Below are 22,728 nucleotides of genomic sequence, written 5' to 3'. Positions count from 1 at the left end.
GATCAGGAGATATTAAAATAATTAATATTTTTAATGGAGTCCCTAAGTCTAAACTTAGGGAAAATAAAATATTAATGTGCATTAATATGAATCCGTGTTAGAATGGTTCAAAAGACATGGATCAGGCCAGATCTAATCTTAGCCGTTGATTAGGGACTTGATCTCGACAGTTGAATCATCAACAAGAAAATTATAAGAGGAGGCTTGAGGGTCACTTGGAGAGAACACCAGATGATCAGTCATTCTATTCTCTAGAGCGGGGTTTGCTAAGAGAGATAGAATCAGTGATCGGGAGAGCAGCTGAGGAGCATTGAGTACAGAGAAACAAAGAAGGCAGAGATTGTGCCGGGTGGTGGGCTCCAGTATTGCAGCAATAATGCTGCAACTCCTGGGACTCCCTTCTTTACTTTTATCAACCCGGTAGTTCGTAACAAACTTGGAAGCGACGGTGCTGTATGCACAAGTACTAGCTCTTACCGCAGCTGTCACTTGGTCAGCTGGCACAAGTCCGCTAGGGGCTTAAGCCAACTTCTATGAGCTCTTAGAAGAAGCTTTTTAACTGATGGATGAAAGGTAACTCAAAGGATGCTAATCTACTTGCGGAAAGAAACTGAAAGCCAAAAAGTAACGCAAGCCCTAGCAAACCCTAATTCTACCAGCTAGTCCTACTGATGCAAAGGAGAGAATGCAAACTACTGGAAGGGATGCCATTACTTTTATGAAGGTAAAATACATGTGTCTAGACTACCTCTACCTGAAGAAAACATCTTTTTGTATTTTTGAATAAGTTATTAGAATTATCATGCATGCACTTTTAACTGGCTTTTTACTGTGTAGGGGTGGATCAAGGAGGAGAAATGCTTGGAAAAGGTTGGGAAGGTTCAGAGAGGGTCTAAGGAGTCCCTAACACCCTTCTGGAGAGTTTCACAAAGTTTGGCTATCAAGAAACCTCATTTGTGAGCTTCTACAGGAAGTCTGCAGGGGTTCTACAGGATGTTCAGAGATTTCTACAGGATGTTCAGAAATTTCTATAGGATGTTTAAAAAGTGGATTTTAGAGGATGGGTGAGTGAGGGAAGATGCATGAATGGATAGGGAGGTAGGATAGGGGCCTGGAGTGACCCAGGGACTGGTGGATGGAGTGGTGAGAGGGTGTAGAAGGCTGACTTGGCTTAAAGAAGGCTAAGACAATGATGGAGCAAGAAGGTAGGGTTACGTGGGCAAAAGGACAGGTGTGAGACGAGGAACCTAGCTAGGAGATGGAACAGCTGGCTCTGATGAAGCTTAGGCGGATGAGAGAGTGGTAGAGATGCCCTGCACGGTGTACATTTAACCGAATCAACAAAGTCTTACAAATAATCAAAGTCCTAGCTAATCTAATCTAACTGTCAATAAAACGAATGAACAACAGCTTTATTTGGAAAGAAAACCATGTACATCAATCATGCAAAGAAACATTTCAGAGATCTGAACCCATAACTAACTTCTGCAAATGAAAACAGTACACTAAGGATTGCATGGTCAAGCAAACTAGTGTTTTTGTTGGGGCAGCACTGTTTCTTCAATTCCAGCCCCTGATCCAATAAGGATGAGGTGAAACTGAGAGTGTTGTTGACCCTTTTCTTGGAGCTTTTTCCCTGTTATTATCCTACCAATCTATTTTAAACATCTAAAGCAATTCTATTCATAAACAATGACCTATTTAACCAACACAACTAAATCTGCCCAACAGAAATACGTTTCAAATGCATAAAAGGAAAACAACGATGCATAAGGGAAAGGTAACAGTACAAAAAGGAAGCCCTAGGCTCTCAGGTTGGGCCCAACCCTGAGAGCTATGGCTCCTATAGAAAACTCAGAGTTGATATAAAATCGGATTGCTTCTCATTATCAAAAAATAGTCATACGTCAAGAGTTATGCCAAAATGGCTACAAGAGAACAAAGTAAAGCTAACAGCACTGTAGTGCAAAATATGCAATGGTTTCAAAAGTCCCTTACGAAGGCTGAGGCCTTAACATTTATACACCACGAGGGCCCTAGCTGGCCTCCTAAATCTATGGGACTTGGCTGTCCAAACTGTGAGTAGACAACCCCTTCCAAAATCTGCTTGGCTGCCTTCTAGATCCGGTTTTGGTGGCCTTTGGAGCTCGGAGTTGGGGGTGAAGATCCCGAGGAAGGGCTATTTAATGCCATAGACAACCCCCCTACGAATCCTCACCTCAAGCTTGGCTGTCTTCTAGCCCATGATTGCTCGGTTTTGCTCCAACATGTGTCAAAAAACCTGAAATGAGCACGTGTTAGCCACCTAGGAAGAGTGACTACCCTTATTCGTACAAATGACATAAACATACTGAAAAATAATGCATAAGCTATGAAAAATGAAGGATTGAACAAGGACCGAACAAGGATAATTAGGCCAAATGAGCCCAACAAGTTACCAAATTTGGGGCTCATCATCACCCCCTTGCTAAAAGGGTTGCTCATCCTCTGAGCAACTAGTCCAGCTCCTCGTCTTTCATTGCTTTAATCGCCACCCTCACACGTAATATACTTCATAATTTGGAAGCTGACTTCACTCCAGAACGGTTGTAGGCTAGTTCTTTGAACTCCATTCTTGTCCTCTGAAAATTGTTCCTCTGGCAAGAAGAACTATTTTTTAGCTTTCTGACCCAATTTTCTCTCCTCCTTATCCCATGGTATCCCCATCGGTAGATCAGTTACTCTGCTAATGAGTTGTGGGGTGAGTCTGAGGGTCAATCCTCTGAAGTTGACAACAACCAATGTCTTTGACTTCGGCTTCAAGGACCTTAGGAATTCTTCTGTAATTTCGTCATCGTGACCTTGAAGCTTGTCACAGAATGACATCCAGTGTGCACAGGAAAACAAGTCCACCACCTCAGGGGTTTCCTGTAATTTCTTGGAGTCCAAAGGTTCTTTTCTAATGAACCCTCCCGGCATGGTAAAAAACTCTGTTTTTGTTGTTCTGAACTTGCCTGCTCGTGTACAGAAGGAGGACTTCGGGATTTCTCTACACAGAGCGCAGAGCTACGTCTCCGTTATGCACACAGTCATATAAAGTTCACAATCTTTCACCGGTGAGCCTTGACAGTGTCTCAATTTTTCTACAGGAGGGAATTTAATTCAAGACCCTGGAGAAAATCTCGCATGCAGACTACGAAGACAATTTCATGCAGCGATAAGAAAATGGCTTTTGAATTCATAGACAGACTTGCATTCACATTTTCCCTACCCCCTCAACACGTCGAATTCACCACCTTTTGAATTATTTGCATGGGAAAGTTATGTTCAGGCCTACCTCACTGAGAATTGCCACCCTCGACGTGAACAGTCCAAGCTTCTTCGTAATGCCGGGCTCCCTGTAGCGCAGCTTCCTGTAGAAATCGTGCACGGCTTCTGGAGGACGTTACGGTGGTTCTGGACGAGTCTGAGCAGCAGCAGGACGTTGGAACAGACCGAGAACTCGGGCTAACAACTTGCAAAGGAGGAGGACGCGTACTCGGCTGCAAAACGGTTATGAGTGTAAATGACTGCAAGTGCAGTGTATCATAATTTATTCAACCGGCCGATTTTGAATTGCTGCGGAATTCATGGCGCGGGGGTGAGCTGTCCCGGTCGATTTGTTGGCTGACGTCACAGCCATCATTCCTCGGCGTGTCCCTGACCGCCGAATCCTTCCCTCTGCATTCACTGCCGCCATTCCTGTCATACTGCCGCTTCTCCCCGACTGGACACTTCCCACGTGTCAATTGCCCGTCTTTTCGACATAACCAAGCCCATTCGGATCCTACGAGTTTGTCTGACTGGTTGTGGTGGCCAGTTGAATGGCTATCAGACTTGTTCAATCCGTCCATTCTCACAGTCATGCACATTTAGAGTATAACTTATGTAATTTGACGAAATAAGGTTAGGCACTTACCTGTGCGGCTGTGGACGTGGTTTTTTCAGGTTTCGGGACGAGGAATGCTGGATCTGCTTGCTGCTGCTTCGTGCACGGGTGCTGGAGCTCCTCTTCATTGGCTGCTGCTGGCTATGAGACCTTGAGACCCGATTTCCTGGTGGTGAATGCTGCATGCACCGGCTTCATGAGCTGCTGGTGTCTCCATGGTATGTGCTCCAGCCGGATCAGCTGCTACAGGATTCCTGTAGGACATCCTGTAGCCGTTTCTCCTCCTGGGGTGCATGTTGAAATAAATGAGTCGCGTTCACAGGTGTAGGGTCCTGAGGTCGCCTTGACAGGTAAAGTGTGCGAGCCTCTGCATGCTTTATTTCCCACTTAATTTTTTTTTTTTTTATCTGAGAAAACAGGGTTCTGGTATGACTGTGTAGGTATATTCGACCAGATTGCAGCAATGGTGGTGAAAGGAGGTGAAACAAGTGGAGGATGGAAGAAAAGAGTGGTTGCATGCCTCCTCAATGGACTTCAAGCTTCAAATCCTTCTCCATTATCAATCCTGGCCCGCCCAAAGGCTCTATAGGATGTTTCTTGTAGAAAGTCCTGTAGAAGGCTAAACCATGACCAGATTGTGTCCAAACCTTGGAAAAAATGAGTGTTCATGGAGGGAGTGTATGTGAGGTTGCTTGGTAGGGACCCTTGTCCTTGAGTTGAGAGGCCTCCTTTTTGCATTGTGTTCGTGCAACCTGCAACAATTTCCAGAGATTAAACTTGTTTTTTTTTTATGAGACAGCAGGGGCGCCTCAATGAGGTTTTCACCCCTACTATTTGCCTTGGGCGCCTCAGAGAGGTTTTCACCCAAGGATCTTTTTATTCCAATTCTTTTTTCACAGAGACAGCAGGGGCGCCTTAATGAGGTTTTCACCCCTATCATCTGCCTTGGGCGCCTAAGAAAGGTTTTCACCCAAGGATCTTTTTTATTGCATTTTTTTTTTGTTATATATAATGATGCTCAGGGTGTGTCCAAAACAGAGGCAAAACCCTTCTCTATGACCAGCACTGATTTTTCCACAGTTTTGATGAACTCTTTCCTCGAAAGAGGCTTCCTGTAGATCTTTAGTCGATGCCCATTGACGAGCATGGGGATGGCTTCTTCATCAATGGTCCGGATAAGGACAAAACCATTATCATTACACTTCTTCACTGCATATGGTCCTAGCCATCTTGTCCTCAGCTTCCCCTTGAAATCCTTATGTCTGGAATCATACAGTAGCACCCAAGCTCCCCGCTGGAATTGTTTGTCATTGAGGTGCTGGTCATGCCATATCTTCCTCTGAAGTTGAACCACTTTTGAGTGGAGGAGGGCCTGCATTCGGTGTTCATCTAACCCACTCAGCTGCAATAACCTTTCTTGTTGAGCATGGCTGAGATCTAGGTCCAGCTGAGCTGCCATCCTCAATGTGTTGTACTCAAACTCGATTGACAGGAAAGCTTTCTTCCCATAGACCAGCTCATAAGGTGTGAAACTGGCTGTGGTCTTCCAAGTGGTGTTGTAGGCCCGAGTAGCCTCAACTAGGCAATCTGCCCAATCCTTTCTGTTGTTGCTCACCACCTTAGTCAAAATCCCTTCTAATGTTCTATTGGTGACTTCCACCTGCCCATTTGCTTGAGGATGATATGGGGTGGAAGTCCTATGCTTGATCTTGTGATGAGCGAGCAAGTCTTCAATTAAGTTGGAGGTGAATTGGCTTCCTTGATCGGTGACTAACTCTCTTGGGTAGCCAAATTTGTAGAAGATGTTTTCTCTTAAAAACTCAGCCACCTTTTCTTCTGTCGCTGCTTTGATTGCCTTGGTTTCCGCCCACTTTGTCAGATAGTCTGTGCACACAATGATGTAAGACCTTTGCCTTGAAGGAGGATTGATAGGACCCACAAAATCCATACCCCACTTCTCAAATGGTTGAAGTGTCACTTGAGGTTGGAGAGGCATTTCATCCCTTGGAGTCGGTTTCCCCATCCTCTGGCATCGGTCACATTGGCTGATATATCTTCTGACATCTTGATGAAGAGTGGGCCAATAGTAGCCTGCCTGTAGAATTCTGAAGGCAGTCCTCTTGGCTGCAAAATGTCCTCCACAGGGCCCATCGTGACACGTTAGGAGGATGTCAAAGACTTCCTCCTCCCTTACACAACGCCTTAAGATTTGATCGGGGCCAAGTTTGAACAGGTTGCCCCCGATCCAAGTGAATGAGGCACTCTTCCTCACGATTCTGCTCTTTTCCTTTGAGGATAGATGCGGAGGGAACTGTGCTGAGACTAGGTAGTTTTCTATATCAGAAAACCATGGAGAGAGTACTGAGATAGCAAACAGATGTTCATCTGGCATCTGGTCATCCACTGTTCCTTCACCTGCAGGAAAATCCAATCTAGAAAAGAAGTCAGCAACAACATTTTCTTTACCTGGTTTGTCAACGATAGTCAAATCAAACTGCTGCAACAAAAGTAACCATCTAATAATACGAGCATTCACATCAGGTTTATTCATTAAATATCTAATTGTAGCATGATTAGTATGTACAAATGTTTGATAGCCAGTGATGTAGTGTCGGAACTTGTTCAGGGAATGGACCACAGCCAGGAATTCCTTCTCAGTTACAATATAATTCAATTCTGCCTTGGATAAGTTTTTGCTGACAAAGTATATGGCATATGGAAGTTTTTTCTCAACTTGTCCTAAGGCTGCCCCTATGGCTTTGTTCGAGGCATCAGTGTGGATGTGGAAAGATAGGGCCCAGTTTGGGCCTCTCAAAATTGGGGCGGACACTAACTTATCCTTCAACTCATTCAGAGCCCTCTGACAGTCATTAGTCCATTTAAACTCAACATCTTTTGCTAAGAGGCCAAACAATGGCGAGGCTAGCTTACTGAAGTCTTTAATGAATCTTCGATAATATCCTGCTAAGCCTAGGAAACTCCGGACATCCCTTACCTTCTGAGGAGGTGGGACCTTTTGGATTATAGCAATTTTGTTAGGATCCACCTGTAATCCTTGGCGAGAAATGGTATGTCCGAGCACAGTCCCTTCAGTCATCAGGAATTCACATTTTTCGGGACTGAGGGACAGGTTCATCTCAATGCACTTGGTTAAAACTTTTCCCAGATTAGTCAATGCTTCTTGGAAGTTGGACCCATAAGGAGTGAAGTCATCCATGTAGATTTCTACCGAATCATGGACCAACTCAGAAAAGATGCTCAATACTGCTCTCTGGAAAGTGGCAGGAGCGTTGCATAGCCCAAAAGGAAGGACTCGGTAGGCAAAGGTACCCCATGGACAAGTGAAGGTGGTCTTATCTTGGTCCTCCGGGCTGATTTGGATCTGGTTATACCCGCTGAACCCATCTAGGAAGGAGAAAAACTTCTTCCCTGCCAGTCCATTCGACACTTGATCTATGAAAGGCAAAGGGAAATGGTCTTTCTTGGTGGCTTTGTTAAGTTCTCGGTAATCTACATAGATTCTCCACTTCCCGTTCTTGTTGGGCACAAGCACTAGAGGCGAAACCCACTCACTATCAGAGATAGGGTAGATGAATCCTGCTTCCAATAATTTTTGCAACTCTTCTTTGACAATGTCTTTAAGGGCTGGATTCATTCTCCTCTGGGGCTGCCTGATTGGTTTACAATCATCTTTGATGTAGATGTGATGGGTACAGACCGAAGGATGGATTCCTTTCATTTCCTTGTAGCTCCAGGCAAAAGCCTCCAAATGGCGGGTCAAGAGGCTACATAGCTCCTTTTCCTGAGAGGCAGAGAGAGATGAGCTGATCTTTAAAGTTCTTTCAGGGCCAAACTCCACATTCTTAACTCTGGGAGAGGTTGGATCAGTCACACAGAGGTCCACTAAGGTGCTGGCTTGGGTATCTTCCATCAATTCTTCTAAGGAGAGTGCACTGGGAGGTGGATTTTGAATCAACGTCTCAATCAAATCATCCTCGGTTTGAGAACCTCCCCTAGTGGTTTCTATCGTGCACAAGGGTATAGAGTAGACCTCATCCTCATCTCCTTCTTCCAACCAAAGTGGTAAGTCATGCTCTAGCAGAGGTTGGGCAGGAGGGTATAGGACTAGCTGCTTTGACATAGGACCATTTTTGATAGTCATGTTTCTTGCTCGACAACTGATGTAAGCATTCGCAGTAGCCAACCAAGGCCTTCCCAAAATGAGGGGATATCCCATGAGTTTTGCCTTTGGCTGAAGGACCAAAAAGTCCGCAGGGTACTCCCAGGAGTCAACAGAGACCAAGACATCTTCCACAATCCCTTCGGGAGTCATGGTGGAGCGGTCTGCCAATTGCAGCACTGTCGAGGTCTTCCTTAAGGAACTCTGAAGGTTGAGCTTAAGCATGGTGTCCCTGGTCATCACATTAATGGCGGCTCCTAGATCAATCAAGGTGTGGGGTATGATGGTGCCATTGATGTGGACATCAACTACAGGACTCCCAGGGTCCAAATACTTTGGACAGATTACTTGCCCCAACATGAGATCGGACAGTTGTCCTATGACATTGATGGTTGAGGCATCTCTCTTTCGCCTGCCTGGGTGCCTGAAACACTTCTCCTTAATCAATTTGTTGTATATCGGTACATCTTTGATGGCCTGGAGAAGTGGTATTTTCACACACAACTGTTTCAGTTCCCTTAGAGGTTCAGTCTCCTCCGGGTTTGGTTGTGTGGTTACAGTTAGTCTCTCAGGAAAGGGTGGAATGGCTTTGGGTTCACTTTCCTGTTTGTCTTCCTCGTCCTCTGGGGGAGGAGATTGGCGATCTGGAAGAGTCTTCCCGGATCGCAGGTTCATCTCCTGGATCTCCACAGCATAGGTAGGACATGTTGTCTCCCCAGCGTATACCTGTTGGGCCTGTTGGTTGTTGGGGTTCGGGTTCGGTTGAGCAGGCATCTGGGGTTGTCTTGGAGGAGCAGGAGGTAATGGTTGTGGTTGAGCCGGTGGTGGAGGCAAAATGGCGGGAGGAGTGTTGTACTGGGGCCTCCACCCCGGTTGAGTTGCTTTCCATTGAGGTTGTGGCTGGGCATGTGAGTGAAACGAATGAGAAGGAGGTTGAGTATGGTATGGAGATGGATAAGACCACGGAGGAGGTGTGGACCAGGAAGGATGAGCAAGGGGGCCCCAAGAAGGTATATGAGCGGATTGGTTGGGGTTATAATAAGCTTGGGATGTCCCTTGCATCCCCTGCTGGTAAGGTCTGGGTCCATGTGGCCTCCTCTGGTTGAGGAAGTAGAGAGGTTCAGTAGCCACCTCAGCCTCTAGATAAATGGCTTTAAATCCAGGCAAGGTAGGGCATTGGTTGGTGGGGTGGTCTTCCTCACAAACGAAACATACCTCTACTGAGTGCAATGGGCACTCATTCTTGGGATGCTTCCTCGTGCATCTAGGACAAAAAATGGCCAAAGCCCTCTTAGCTTCTTCTTTCTTTTGTTGAATTCGGAAGGTATAAAGTTGCATGGCAATAATCTGTCTCATCTCACTCTTGAGGTCTTCCATCTGGTTAGCAAACTCATGCTTGGAGAAGGTGGTACTAACTGAAATATGATTCCCCCTACCTCTCTTCCGGGCCGCCCTAGAATGGTTTCTAAACACGGTCTTTATGTCCTCATAAGGTAGTTGGTAGATGTCTCCTCCAATCAGCATGTTAAGGGTGTCCAGAAGGTCTTCAGGGACTCCTCGGAGCAGAACCAGCTTCAGAGATTCCGGGTCAAGTGTGCACCTGGCCCGTTTATAACTGAGTTGGAACCTTTCCTCGTAGTCTTCTAAAGATTCATCGCTTCCCATGGTCATCCGGAAGATTTCTCCCTTAGTTTCCTTGGATCTACAGTAGTCCCGGTATTTGGCATTGAAAGCTTGCTGCATCTGAGCCCAAGTGGTGATACTGTTTCCAGGTAACCCCATGAACCAGCGTAATGCTGCGTCCTTGAGGGTAGAGGGAAAGAGTTTCAACTTTTGCTCATCCTCAGCATAGTCATAAGTTCGACAAAGGACAACAAACTCAAACAGGAAGGTATCAGGGTCTTCAGTAGTCAATCCATGGAAGTGAGGTAAAGCGGAGGGGCTTATGTTTTTCATTTTCATGTCTCCATTGGTCTCTCGGATGGGAAAGGCACCTTCTATTCTCTCATCTTCTCTTCTACCGTTTCGGTTTTCAGCCATGGCTTCAGATGGAGTGTTTTCTAACTCTCCTTCTGTTATAGGATCTTCGTATATCTCAAGAGGTTCACCTATAGGTTCTTCTGGCTCACTGTCACCAGAGAAGAGAGAAGGTTGACTCAGTGATGTGGTGGGGGTGTTGGGTAAGAATTTGCCAGTTTTATCTCTGTTCCTACGAGGCATGAAATGGAAAGACTTTTGATTGCTTTTGTTTTTTTTCTTCTAGTACCTGCAAAACTAAAACAGAGGGAATTGCAACTAACTAGAATCTATCTTGAGGAAATGAAAATGCGAAATTGAAATGAAAGCAGGAAAGGACTAATCTACTCTGCTGAAATCAAATTGCGAGAAGGAAATACTAGACTATGCTTGCAAAATTGAAATTCTATTTTACGCTTGCAGAATTGAAAGTCTAATCTATGAAAGCAGGAAATGTCTACTTTACTTTTGCAGAAATGAAATTGCAGAATGGAAATGAAATAAACTACTTAGTAGAAAGTTGTAGGAGAAAATAGAAGAAAAGCAATAATCACCAATACTCTGACGCTTCCCCGGCAACGGCGCCAAAAAGATGGTGGGCTCCAGTATTGCAGCAATAATGCTGCAACTCTTGGGACTCCCTTCTTTACTTTTATCAACCCGGTAGTTCGTAACAAACTTGGAAGCGACGATGCTGTATGCACAAGTACTAGCTCTTGCCGCAGCTGTCACTTGGTCAGCTGGCACAAGTCCGCTAGGGGCTTAAGCCAACTTCTATGAGCTCTTAGAAGAAGCTTTTTAACTGATGGATGAAAGCTAACTCAAAGGAAGCTAATCTACTTGCGGAAAGAAACTGAAAGCCAAAAAGTAACGCAAACCCTAGCAAACCCTAATTCTACCAGCTAGTCCTACTGATGCAAAGGAGAGAATGCAAACTACTGGAAGGGATGCCATTACTTCTATGAAGGTAAAATACATGTGTCTAGACTACCTCTACCTAAAGAAAACATCTTTTTGTATTTTTGAATAAGTTATTAGAATTATCATGCATGTGCTTTTAACTGGCTTTTTATTGTGCAAGGGTGGATCAAGGAGGAGAAATGCTTGGAAAAGGCTAGGAAGGTTCAGAGAGGGTCTAAGGAGTCCCTAACACCCTTCCGGAGAGTTTCACAAAGTTTGGCTATCAAAAAACCTCATTTGTGAGCTTCTACAGGAAGTCTGCAGGGGTTCTACAGGATGTTCAGAGATTTCTACAAGATGTTCAGAAATTTCTACAGGATGTTTAAAAAGTGGATTTTAGAGGATGGGTGAATGAGGGAAGATGCATGAATGGATAGGGAGGTAGGATAGGGGCCTGGAGTGACCCAGGGATTGGTGGATGGAGTGGTGAGAGGGTGTAGAAAGCTGACTTTGGCTTAAAGAAGGCTAAGACAATGATGGAGCAAGAAGGTAGGGTTACGTGGGCAAAAGGACAGGTGTGAGACGAGGAACCTAGCTAGGAGATGGAACAGCTGGCTCTGATGAAGCTTAGGAGGATGAGAGAGTGGTAGAGATGCCCTGCACGGTGTACATTTAACCGAATCAACAAAGTCTTACAAATAATCAAAGTCCTAGCTAATCTAATCTAATTGTCAATAAAACGAATGAACAACAGCTTTATTTGGAAAGAAAACCATGTACATCAATCAGGCAAAGAAACATCTCAGAGATCTGAACCCATAACTAACTTCTGCAAATGAAAACAGTACACTAAGGATTGCATGGTCAAGCAAACTAGTGTTTTTGTTGGGGCAGCACTGTTTCTTCAATTCCAGCCCCTGATCCAATAAGGATGAGGTGAAACTGAGAGTGTTGTTGACCCTTTTCTTGGAGCTTTTTCCCTGTTATTATCCTACCAATCTATTTTAAACATCTGAAGCAATTCTATTCATAAACGGTGACCTATTTAACCAACACAACTAAATCTGCCCAACAGAAATACGTTTCAAATGCATAAAAGGAAAACAACGATGCATAAGGGAAAGGTAACAGTACAAAAAGGAAGCCCTAGGCTCTCAGGTTGGGCCCAACCCTGAGAGCTATGGCTCCTATAGAAAACTCAGAGTTGATATAAAATCGGACTGCTTCTCATTATCAAAAAATAGTCAGAGCTATGGCTCCTATAGAAAACTCAGAGTTGATATAAAATCGGATTGCTTCTCATTATCAAAAAATAGTCATACGTCAAGAGTTATGCCAAAATGGCTACAAGAGAACAAAGTAAAGCTAACAGCACTGTCGTGCAAAATATGCAATGGTTTCAAAAGTCCCTTACGAAGGCTGAGGCCTTAACATTTATACACCACGAGGGCCCTAGTTGGCCTCCTAAATCTATGGGACTTGGCTGTCCAAACTGTGAGTAGACAGCCCCTTCCAAAATCTGCTTGGCTGCCTTCTAGATCCGATTTTGGTGGCCTTTGGAGCTCGGAGTTGGGGTTGAAGATCCCGAGGAAGGGCTATTTAATGCCATAGACAACCCCCCTACGAATCCTCACCTCAAGCTTGGCTGTCTTCTAGCCCATGATTGCTCGGTTTTGCTCCAACATGTGTCAAAAATCCTGAAATGAGCACTTGGTAGCCACCTAGGAAGAGTGACTACCCTTATTCGTACAAATGACATAAACATACTGAAAAATAATGCATAAGCTATGGAAAATGAAGGATTGAACAAGGATAACTAGGCCAAATGAGCCCAACAAGTTACCAAATTTGGGGCTCATCACCGGGAGAGCAGTGCAGTAGCCAAGGAGTGACGCAAAGCCAGCAAGGGATCACGCAGGGCCATGCAGAGATAGCCAAGTGCTGCGCAGAGCACCAGAGAGGCCAACGTGTTTGATGCAGAGGCCCAGAAAGCTGACGCAGGGCCTCCTGGGGCTGACCTAGGCCAAGAAAGGCTGACGTAAGGCCAACGTGAGACAGAGAGGGGCTGACATAGTCTAGATTGGGCAGACGTTGGGGTTGTAGAGCAGTTTTGTGCTGAGGAGTTGTCGGAACGATTTTCCGGGATTTTAGCGAGGATATTTCTCTCAGATTGTGAGGTATAGCTGCTAAGGAAATTCTCTGTTGGGTAGGCCAGTTTCGGCACCCAGATTGTACTCTAATATTGCTTAATAAGAAAACCCTTAGATAGCTGCATCGGTTTTCCCGCATTGGGTTTTTCTGGGGACATTGGTCCAAAAATAATGGTGTCATGTGGTGTGTTTGTTCTTGTTTCTTTTAGTTGCTGATCTGTAATATTTTGAGCATGCACTGGTGTTTATTTTCAGTGTTTACGTTGTAAATAACTTGTTAAAGAAAAATAACAAGTAGGTAGGAATAAATCAGAAAAAGTGCATGAAGGGTTTCTAAACTAAGTAAACTTAGAAACTTCAACAGTATCATCAAATAGCTACCAACAACAAGAAGAACAAGAACACAGAATATAGGCTGCAAGCCAGGGCCAAAACCTCTCCACTTGAGAGGAACCCATAAATCTCTTCTCTTCCTTGTAGATTCTTCAATTGACGAATTCCCAGACCTTAAGATTGACTTCAGAACCCTCCAAGACCAAGACAAACACCAACTTCTCCAGTTGATGTGCTAACCTTGATCTAGTCAAACCTAGTCAAATCTCCTCTAGTAGCAGTTCTTCGACTTCCAGCTGCAGAATTTCGGCCTCCACTATAGATCTCAAATTTCGGCCCCCCAACAGTTGTTGCTGCCACATGTGTGAGCTTTGATCTGCCTTTTCAGCCTTCCCTCAACCTTCACTTTCCTTTCTCTCACTTCTAGAGCTTTAGGACTTGGGGTCCAACTATGGGGGACATACAGGGGTAAGATATGAGGGTCTGATGGGTTCTTGCAGGTAATAGTGCTACGCAGCGACAACCCATTGGGTGTGGGAGTTGTGAGCTCCCAGTATGGTTAGGGGATCCAGGGATCCGGTTGTCGAGAGGATCACTCCACTTATCGACGGGCAGGGTTACGATGGAGGGTGATCCAACTTTTTCCCATGCTGACACATGGGGAGTCATTTGGACGTTTGTCACATGGCGAGGCAGGTTGCCGCTCAGGATTGAGGCTAGTTGTGGAGTGGTGGACTCGAGCATTGCAGAGTTGTCCTGGCAGGTTGGTCATAGCGCTGATCGTACAGATATAGTGGCTTAGTGTTATCGGAGAGGAGGGCCTGGTACAAGCAGTTAAGCAGTCAGACATGACCGAGATGTCACGATGGCATCAGGATAGGTTCCTTTTGTGACGGGCAGGGGATTCTGGCATATCAGGGCTAAACAGTCCAACTACCCGTAGAGGTGAGTTGGTTTCTACAGGGGAAGGTCATCCAGATCTTCCATTTGGTTTTAGTGACTCATTAATGGTGTGGGGAACTTCACCGGTGTGGCAGGGTGATCGACAGGAGGAGATCAGGGGAATCTCGGGCAGATGAGGGTTTAATCTTGTTGAAGAAAATGTAACTAGGTTCAGTCTTCATAAATGTACTTTTGATATTTGTACTTATTCAAGAAAAGAAATATTATTTTTATAATATATGTCAATGAGTTTCTTGCTCGTTGAAATAGGTCTAGCACATGTTGAGTGCTATAGGTGAGTCAAGGAGTCAAAAGAAAATAATGAAGGCCTTAAGGGTATGTTACACCATGTATATAATTGTATTAGAGTCAAAAGGAATACCTCCAAGCAAAGTCAAAGTCTCCTCCTTGCAACGACATCCTTCAAGCAACAAAATGATGATTAAATATGTCAAGTCGGCCTACCGTCCTCTAGTCGGCCTAAAGGAGGGATAATCCTCTATATATAGAGGCTGCCCACTCTAAAAAAAACGCACCCATATCTCTGAAATTAGCGAAGAAAAAAGAGGAAGAAAAGGGTGAACGAAGGATAAGAAAGGATCTCCAAGTAAAACGAAGAAGAAGGGTATACAACCGAGCTTAAGAAGACTGTTTCTAGGGCAAGCTACAACCATACGTGCTAGAAAAGGAGAACTGTCTCTACGTTATGACAACAACAACTCACAGCTGATATACCTCACCATTTGGGGCTAGTACACTAGGTCTATAAGGCCTCCCAATCAAGCGAAGAAGAAGGGCACTCAAGCGAAGGAGAAAAGAGCCTACAACATCAAGCATACCACCACACATGCGAGGAATTACGTTGCAGGACAGTCATACTAAGTCTATACTTACATCTCAAGGAAGAAGCTCATTTGGCTAAGAGAAGGAAGGCATCATCATGTGAAAGAGTCCACTAAGGATCAATGAAAAATATCTCTTCTAGATCTAAGCATAACAAGGTCTATCACGGTTCACCAGTTGCCGAAAGAAGCAGGAGGTCGAAGTGTCGAGGAACGAAGTGCCGAAAGGAGGAGGACGAAGTGCTAGGAAACAAAGTGTAGGAAGAGGGAAGGACTTGACTTGTGCTTGGAGGATATTCTTGTCAAGGGTCTAGGGTTTGGCATTGATCAATAAGAAGCTTCAATAAGAGAAACTTACTAAATGGTTTTCCTCTCAAGAGAAGATAGGTTTTGGCCCTGGCGGAGAGCCAACCTCTTGTGTTCTTGTTCTTATGTTTTGGTTGCAGTTTGATGAAGTACGCACACATGCAATAGTAAAAAGAAGAAGAAGATTAAGTTAACAAGAAAAAGTAAAAAGACTCCACAAATTGTTATCAAGTAACGAAGAATCACACTACACCTAACTTGCCCTTGATTCTTCAACAAATCCCACCGAGATTGGATTGCATCTTCAGGAGTACACACCTGACGGGCATGAGAGGGACTATTCGATATGGCAATTTCATGAGTTGATGATCAGGATCATATACTACCATGATGCTCTACTTAGTGGCGGCATGCAAAGGGCGTCGAGAGCCTATGATGAGTTGGACAACGAGTGGAGCGGGGGATGCTTCACTCCGATTAGGATGGCTTGGGTTGCTTGCAAGATAGGGCAGAGATCAAATATGACTTGGTGGTACATTTGGGAGTCTGGTATTGTGTGTAGAGATTGTTGGTGTCAACTGATCAAGAGGGTGCTTGTTCAGGCATTGCTTGAGGACAAGCAATTTTTGGTGGGGAGGACTGTAATGTCCCCAATTAAATTAATTTTGCTAAAATGAATTTTTCTTTTTGCAATTGGGTGTTGGGAGATATTTTGGCATGTAAACTTAGGAAAAGTGGGTGGAGGGAGTCCCCACTTAATTTTTGGAGAGATGGAGGCCACCAACATTAGAGAAAAGGAAAGATTAAAGTGGTAGTGGGATATGGGGCCACCCAAAAAGGGGAATTCAAACTCGAATGCATACGGGTGTGATAATAATGCTATAGGTCCCGTTAGCGTGTCTCTGAAGTGAACTGCGCTGAAATCTCAACGTGAGCTCTCTGTGCTAGCCCTCGTCAATGTTTAGCCCAAAGGACGGCTGCGCATCCTCCTCCATCATGGCCTCAACTTGAGCCTCCAACTACTCCTGTATCAACAACCCATCATATAAAACATCCTCACCAGTCAGCTATAGGTGACTGTCATCTGACAACTCTGTCATAGATCTAGGTGCCTCTGTACCTATCGGCTCCTCATCAACAGTGGCGATGTCCCCCGACACCTCATCAACCTGTTGTGCGCTGCTATTGCCTGAAAACTCAGTTACGCCCCCAGATACCTCACTAATGGATACCTCGACAATGAATGGCAACTCCTCAACAGTGGACACCTCTGTGTTTGCTGGCACCTCTTCAATGGATGGCCCTAGGGGTGTATACGCTACTCTCTCCCCCAAGGGGTCAGCTGGTGCTATCAAAGAGGTTTCCAACAATGGTGACTCCTGCACCACACTGAATATATCGATGTGCTCCTCACCATCCTGTGTGTCCACACTCAACCTCCTCCTCAGGCTCCTAACATCTAAGGCCTTGTTTCCACCAGTAGAAACGCCCCCTGGTCTCACCCTCTAACTGCCCTCCTCTACATGATGATCCAACCACTGACCTATGCTTCTCCTTCTCTAGCTCATCCGGAAAATTAAGCATGGTAGGATGGCCAGAGTGGCCATACGTATGGGTGTTGTACCACTGGGTTGTGTGTGCCCGTGTTTGGTTCCTCTGCTGGTTATTTATCATTTGTTGCATCCCCTCTAAAATCTATTGGTTCTGCCTCATCAACTCCTCCATGATCCCCTAAGTACTCTTTCCTTTTTGTGTCGTTAGAGTGTCCATAAGTTCACCAATCACTGTGCTTGTGTGTCTAGTACCTCCATGGCCTTGCTAGCTTCCCCACAACTGAACAAGATAATGCTCTGACACCACTATAATATTCCTAAATGGAAATATTAAGTGTAAACAAAAGCATGCACTATGAACAATAAGTAAATTTAACACACATCCACAAATTATAATTTTGCACAAGGAAAAATAACTGGAAGTTGAGTCATTTTATTAATTCTAGATAAAATTGGGTACAAAATGAGTGGAACAATGGCACCTGAGCTTGCTATAGCAAGCAATGACAAACCCAGGTGGGAGTAAGATGCCCACAAGCTACAATGACTCAACCCAGGAAATCTTTGCGCTGCCCTAGAAAAGCTAGAGGCTATTGCTAAAGGGAAATTGATGCAGTGGCCTCAAATGTTCTATGAAAATTCTGAAATTTTAGTTAGTGCCTCTCCTCAATAAGCCCAACCAAACTCAGAAATATCTCACGGACCTAAGTGGTGGAAATGGTCCTAGAGTGAACTGCGCCATTCTCCAATAATTTCTGCTATTGGATGCTGATTGGAACACTGATTTTTGCTAGAAATACTGCCCAGAAATTTTGCGAAATTAACCTCAGACTCCTCTCACCAAGCCCACAAAAACCCAGAAAGGGTTTGGACAAATTTTACTTACCACTCGGGACCCCAAATTTAAGCTCACTCCTCCCAACTAGCTGCTAAATAACTCTGCTGTTTTAGGGCATCAAAACTCCTCCAAAAATTCTGCAAAATTAGGAGCAGACTCCTTGATGATAGTCCAACAAAACTCAAAAATGTTTTGGGCTAATTCTGATCTTCCGAAGTTACCCAAATTTGGTGCTACACCCTCCTCTATTGGTTTTGCGTTCCCCTCAAGCTACTGCTGCAAATTTGGCCTTGATTCCACCCTTGAATGGCTATAGAATTCTCTGCAAACTATTCCCGGAAGGTAAGAGGGAAATCCCTCTCTCAACCTTTCACAACTCAGCTAGCAACAACTCCACAAAATTCTGCGCAACAAACACTGTGCAGACCCTAAGAATGCTGAATTTGGTTCTCATTTGAGCAACAATCTCCAGCTCTGAAACTATCCTCAAAATCTGGTCTGAAGAACCCCATGAATTGAAACCCCAAAGTCTTTCTATTATGAGAAATACAATTCTAGCAGAGCAAGGCTTAGTACATGCGTTACAGATTACATCATCCAAAGATGAGATGAGGAGCTTGATAACTTCCTTATATAGAAAATGAGAGAAGAAAACCCCTTCAAGTGGAAATAATAGTTAGTTGGCTTGATCGCCATCAAAATAATCTCATCCATTGATCTTCCTTTTGTTGATTTGGGTAGCATTAGATGTGCTCTGAGCCTTAAATTTTGCAGGGAAGGCTTGGGCATAGGTATTCCAAAGAAACCATATAGCGTTTTGGGAAATTCCGTCCAGAAGTGATTTTATTAAAATAATTAATTTTGATGGGGTTACTAAGTCTAAACTTAGGAAAATTAAAATATTAATGGGTATTAATTTAATCAAGGGTGAAACTTCCAGAAAAAGCCATGGATAAAGCGAAAACGATCTAAGCCTTTGATTATGTTTTAATCTAGGCCTTTGGTTGTCCAACAGGTAGATATAAGAAGGGGCTTGAAGGTCATTTGGAAAACACACACAGAGAGCAATACTTGAGCTAATTCGAAATTCTGCGGTGTGGTTTGCTGAGAATTTCAGAGTGAGCTTCCAGTGCAAAGAGGGGCAGTTCGGCAGAGGGACTTCTGTCCAAGGCCCAGAATACATAATAGAGAGGAAGAGCAACACCAAGGAGAGACAATGCAGCTCCAGAAAGGGTGACACAGAGGCTGGAGGGCTGATGTAGTCACTTAGAGGTAGCGCTGGGGTTTCTGTGAGGCAGATCAGGCAGCAGTTTAGCATATCGATTTTTGAGCTGATAAGGCTCATTGGGAGGGCGATGCAGCTCCTAGAGGTGACGCAGTTCCAGCGCAGAGCTGGGAGTAGCCATTGTTGCACAACATTGGGGACAACGCAGTCACCTGTGGGGTTTGTTCATACAGTTGCTGGATCTGCCAAAATATCTGTCTCCGGATAGAGGTACTTTTGCTCGATTTATTCTTTGTTGGGTGAGTTGGTTATTGCACCCTAATTGTATTCAGAAATCTGCTTAATATTAAAACCTTCATATCTGCTGCACCAATTTTCCCGCATTGGGTTTTTGCAGGGACGTTTAGTCCAAAAATAAGTGTGTCCTTTGTGTGGTTGTCTCATTTATTTTTCAATACTTGATCTGTATATTGGTGTAGGCTGCAGTGTATTTGCATTAATATTTTCTGAATATTTCTAAAAAAAATTTGTTATGATGAAGAATACAAGTAGGTAATGCAAATCAGTTTACTGCAGTAGGATTTTTGGTTTGTTAGATTCAAAAATTTTCACACCTTTCAAAATAACTTGATCTCCATTGTTGATTTTTTATTTTTGAGGAAAAATTTGAATAAATAATATTTTGGACTAATATCCTCAAAAAATTCACTTTGACTTAACCACCAAGGCCCAAGGGGTCAAATTTTCTTAAAAAATCCATTTTCCCATTGATGGAGGACCCCCGAAAATTAATTCTTTTTTGGCCCACGAATTTTTGATTATTTTCCACTTGGAGAGAATTAATTTTCTTTCAAATTATTTTTTGACTCAAAATTAATCAATTTTCTGGCTTAGGAATTTTATTTAATTTTGCTAGAAAAATTAATTAAATGACTAGAGGGGATTAATTATTTTTCCACCCTCAAATACTTTAGCCATGATGTCTAACTATGAGTAACCATGCACTAAAATACTTTTAACATCAATATATTACAAATTAATTCAACCCTTAGAAGGGGAAATACACATTTAGACATAGACCTTCAAGACACTACCCAATTCTAAGACACAATATGATCTAATACGAAAAATACATAGGCTCAATAAACACTAGGATTCACCTAAGACTTTGTGAACGAATTCCACCCTAGCTTTGGGGTATATCTGGGAGAAAAACTCCGCGGATTATGTGTGTTTACAAACACACATACTTCGCGAGGTTAAAAAACTCCCTAGGATGATTTCCCTTGACAAAAATCATAGGCTTATCGAGGTGTTGTTACATGACTTCATAGTCATACTAGAATCATTTACAATAATTTTTGAGAACTTGGGTTTACAATGATAATATTAATGTTGAATGATGACTTTGATCCTCGAAAAAAATCATTCGCTGCTTTGTACTCTACTTCTTGGATTGTTGACAAAGTGTGGTCAACAATAGGTACAACAGGGGTGGTGAATACTACAATGGTAGGTGATTATGTGCACTTCACTTTTTTTCCTTTTTGATAATTGTTTTTTCAAATTTGGAGTGAGCCTTTTTTTTCTCAACCACTTTAATGATTGTAAAAGGCCAAAGGCCAAGATTGGAAAACCCTTGAAGCTTTTTGAGGTCAAAAGCCTATAGTTATATTTCTAAAGGAAATAAAATTTTTGACCAAGGTCTACTGGCCAAAGGCTGGGATTAGAAAATGAAGCTCCGACACCAAATGTTGACAAAGCAATTTTGTTCCAATCACAAGTGCCCAAAATATTCATAAAAGAATAAAGAAATCGATAAGGACAATAAATAATATATAAAAATGTATGAGATTGGATATGAATGTTGAAGAATCTAGGGTAATTAAGAGTTAATGAGATTCTTCTTGCATGATAACTATTTGTGATGTACTTAACTTTACTTCTTAGCACAATCTTCACTTATTATTATTAGAGTGTGTTTTCTTAGTTCATCAAATAGCTACCAAAAACAAAGAGACAAGAGCACACATTGTTGGCTTTCTGCCAGGGCCAATACGTCTCCCTCTTGGAGATTAAAACCTGCACAAAATTCTTCTTATAGAGATTCAAATTGACGAATACCAAGACCATGACCCTTGACCTATTATGCCACTCCAAAACCAAGACACCAATCCTCTTCTTTGTCACTGTTGAGATCATCATCGTTGCTTCATCATTGAGGCCATCACTACTGCACTATCGAGATCTTCATTGCTGCAACATCATTGTTGCACTTTCACCGAGGTCTTCACCATGCCACTGAGATCTCCATGAGGTCTGCTCCTAGACTCACCGAGATCATTATTGTCTCACCATAGCTGTGCCTTCACCGAAATCATAACTGCACTCTTATTGAGGTTATCACCATGTCAACAAGGTCTCTACCTTGTCTTCGTCATGACTTTGATAACATGTCTTTATCAATGCATCGAGATCTGCATCATGACCTTATCTTCACTAGGATTATAACCGAGATCTTCGTCTTTATTAGGATCATGATTACAGTGATAACTGTGTCTATGATATATACTTCACCGAGATCCTTCCTCATGAATGCTGAGACTATTACTATGACCTTGTAACTAGGCCGAGACAATAGAGAGATATGCGAGGACTTCACTGTAACTATCACTGAGACTGCACCTTATTGTACCATCCGAAATCACAGAGTAATCCGAGATTCTGTCCTGCACCCATCCGAGATTTCAGAGACTTGTCCGAGATTCCCGTTCTTTCTCTTTTGCGCAGACCCTAATGGGGTATATATAGTGGTTCTGTCTCCATAAATAGGCCAACATGTCATAGTGAAAGGATGTGTCTATTATTTGAGCCAACTTGACATTAATATATATTTTGGGGCCGACATAGCTGCTCTTCTTCATTGTTTTGTTTGCAGACTTATTCTTGTGCTTGTCTTGGAGGATTGTGCTGGTCTTGGAGGGCTACTTGACCTTTCTATAGACTTGTATACATTACACATAGGCTCAAGAAGAGCTCTTTAGTAATGACAAATCCTAAAGACATCAAGAAGAAGTCTTTGACCTATGAATGGCACTTCTTGCTCATGAGACCCATGATACAAGGAATACAATAAATATATAATTACAATGTCATGAAGGCCGAACCTAGTTACACTTTCTTCAACAATGAATTGGATAAGATGATAAAATACAATGAGGGCCCTATTATAAATAACTAGGCAAGGGTTCCTTTTCACTAAGAGGCATGTCCTTTTGTATAAGACACGTCCTTTCATTGAAATTTCTTTTCACTTTTTTAATTATTATTTATTGATATTATTTATATTTATTACATTACCATATAATAATATTTATCATGTAGTTACACTTAATTTTTGTGTCTTGCCTCTTTCAAATATGTTTAAATAAGGATTGATCTTTTCTAGTGTTTCTTGAGGCTTTCAAGGAATTGAAAGTTTATAATTGAATTTTCTAGTCAGTGATAGTATGTCTTCAAGACAAGAATCTGTATTT

At 43.2% G+C, this 22,728-nt stretch overlaps 1 protein-coding gene across 1 annotated transcript in view; it reads left to right on the top strand.

Moving 5' to 3' along the window:
• Positions 1-22,728, top strand: part of ISA3 (isoamylase 3) — a 382,462-nt gene that overhangs the window by 115,428 nt on the left and 244,306 nt on the right. The window lies entirely within an intron of this gene.

The sequence above is a fragment of the Pinus tabuliformis genome, chromosome 6 (assembly GCF_031772625.1).
Source record: "Pinus tabuliformis cultivar Carrire ecotype Pingquan chromosome 6, CPIR1, whole genome shotgun sequence".
NCBI lineage: Eukaryota > Viridiplantae > Streptophyta > Pinopsida > Pinales > Pinaceae > Pinus > Pinus tabuliformis.
This window is presented reverse-complemented; position numbering and strand designations above follow the sequence as displayed.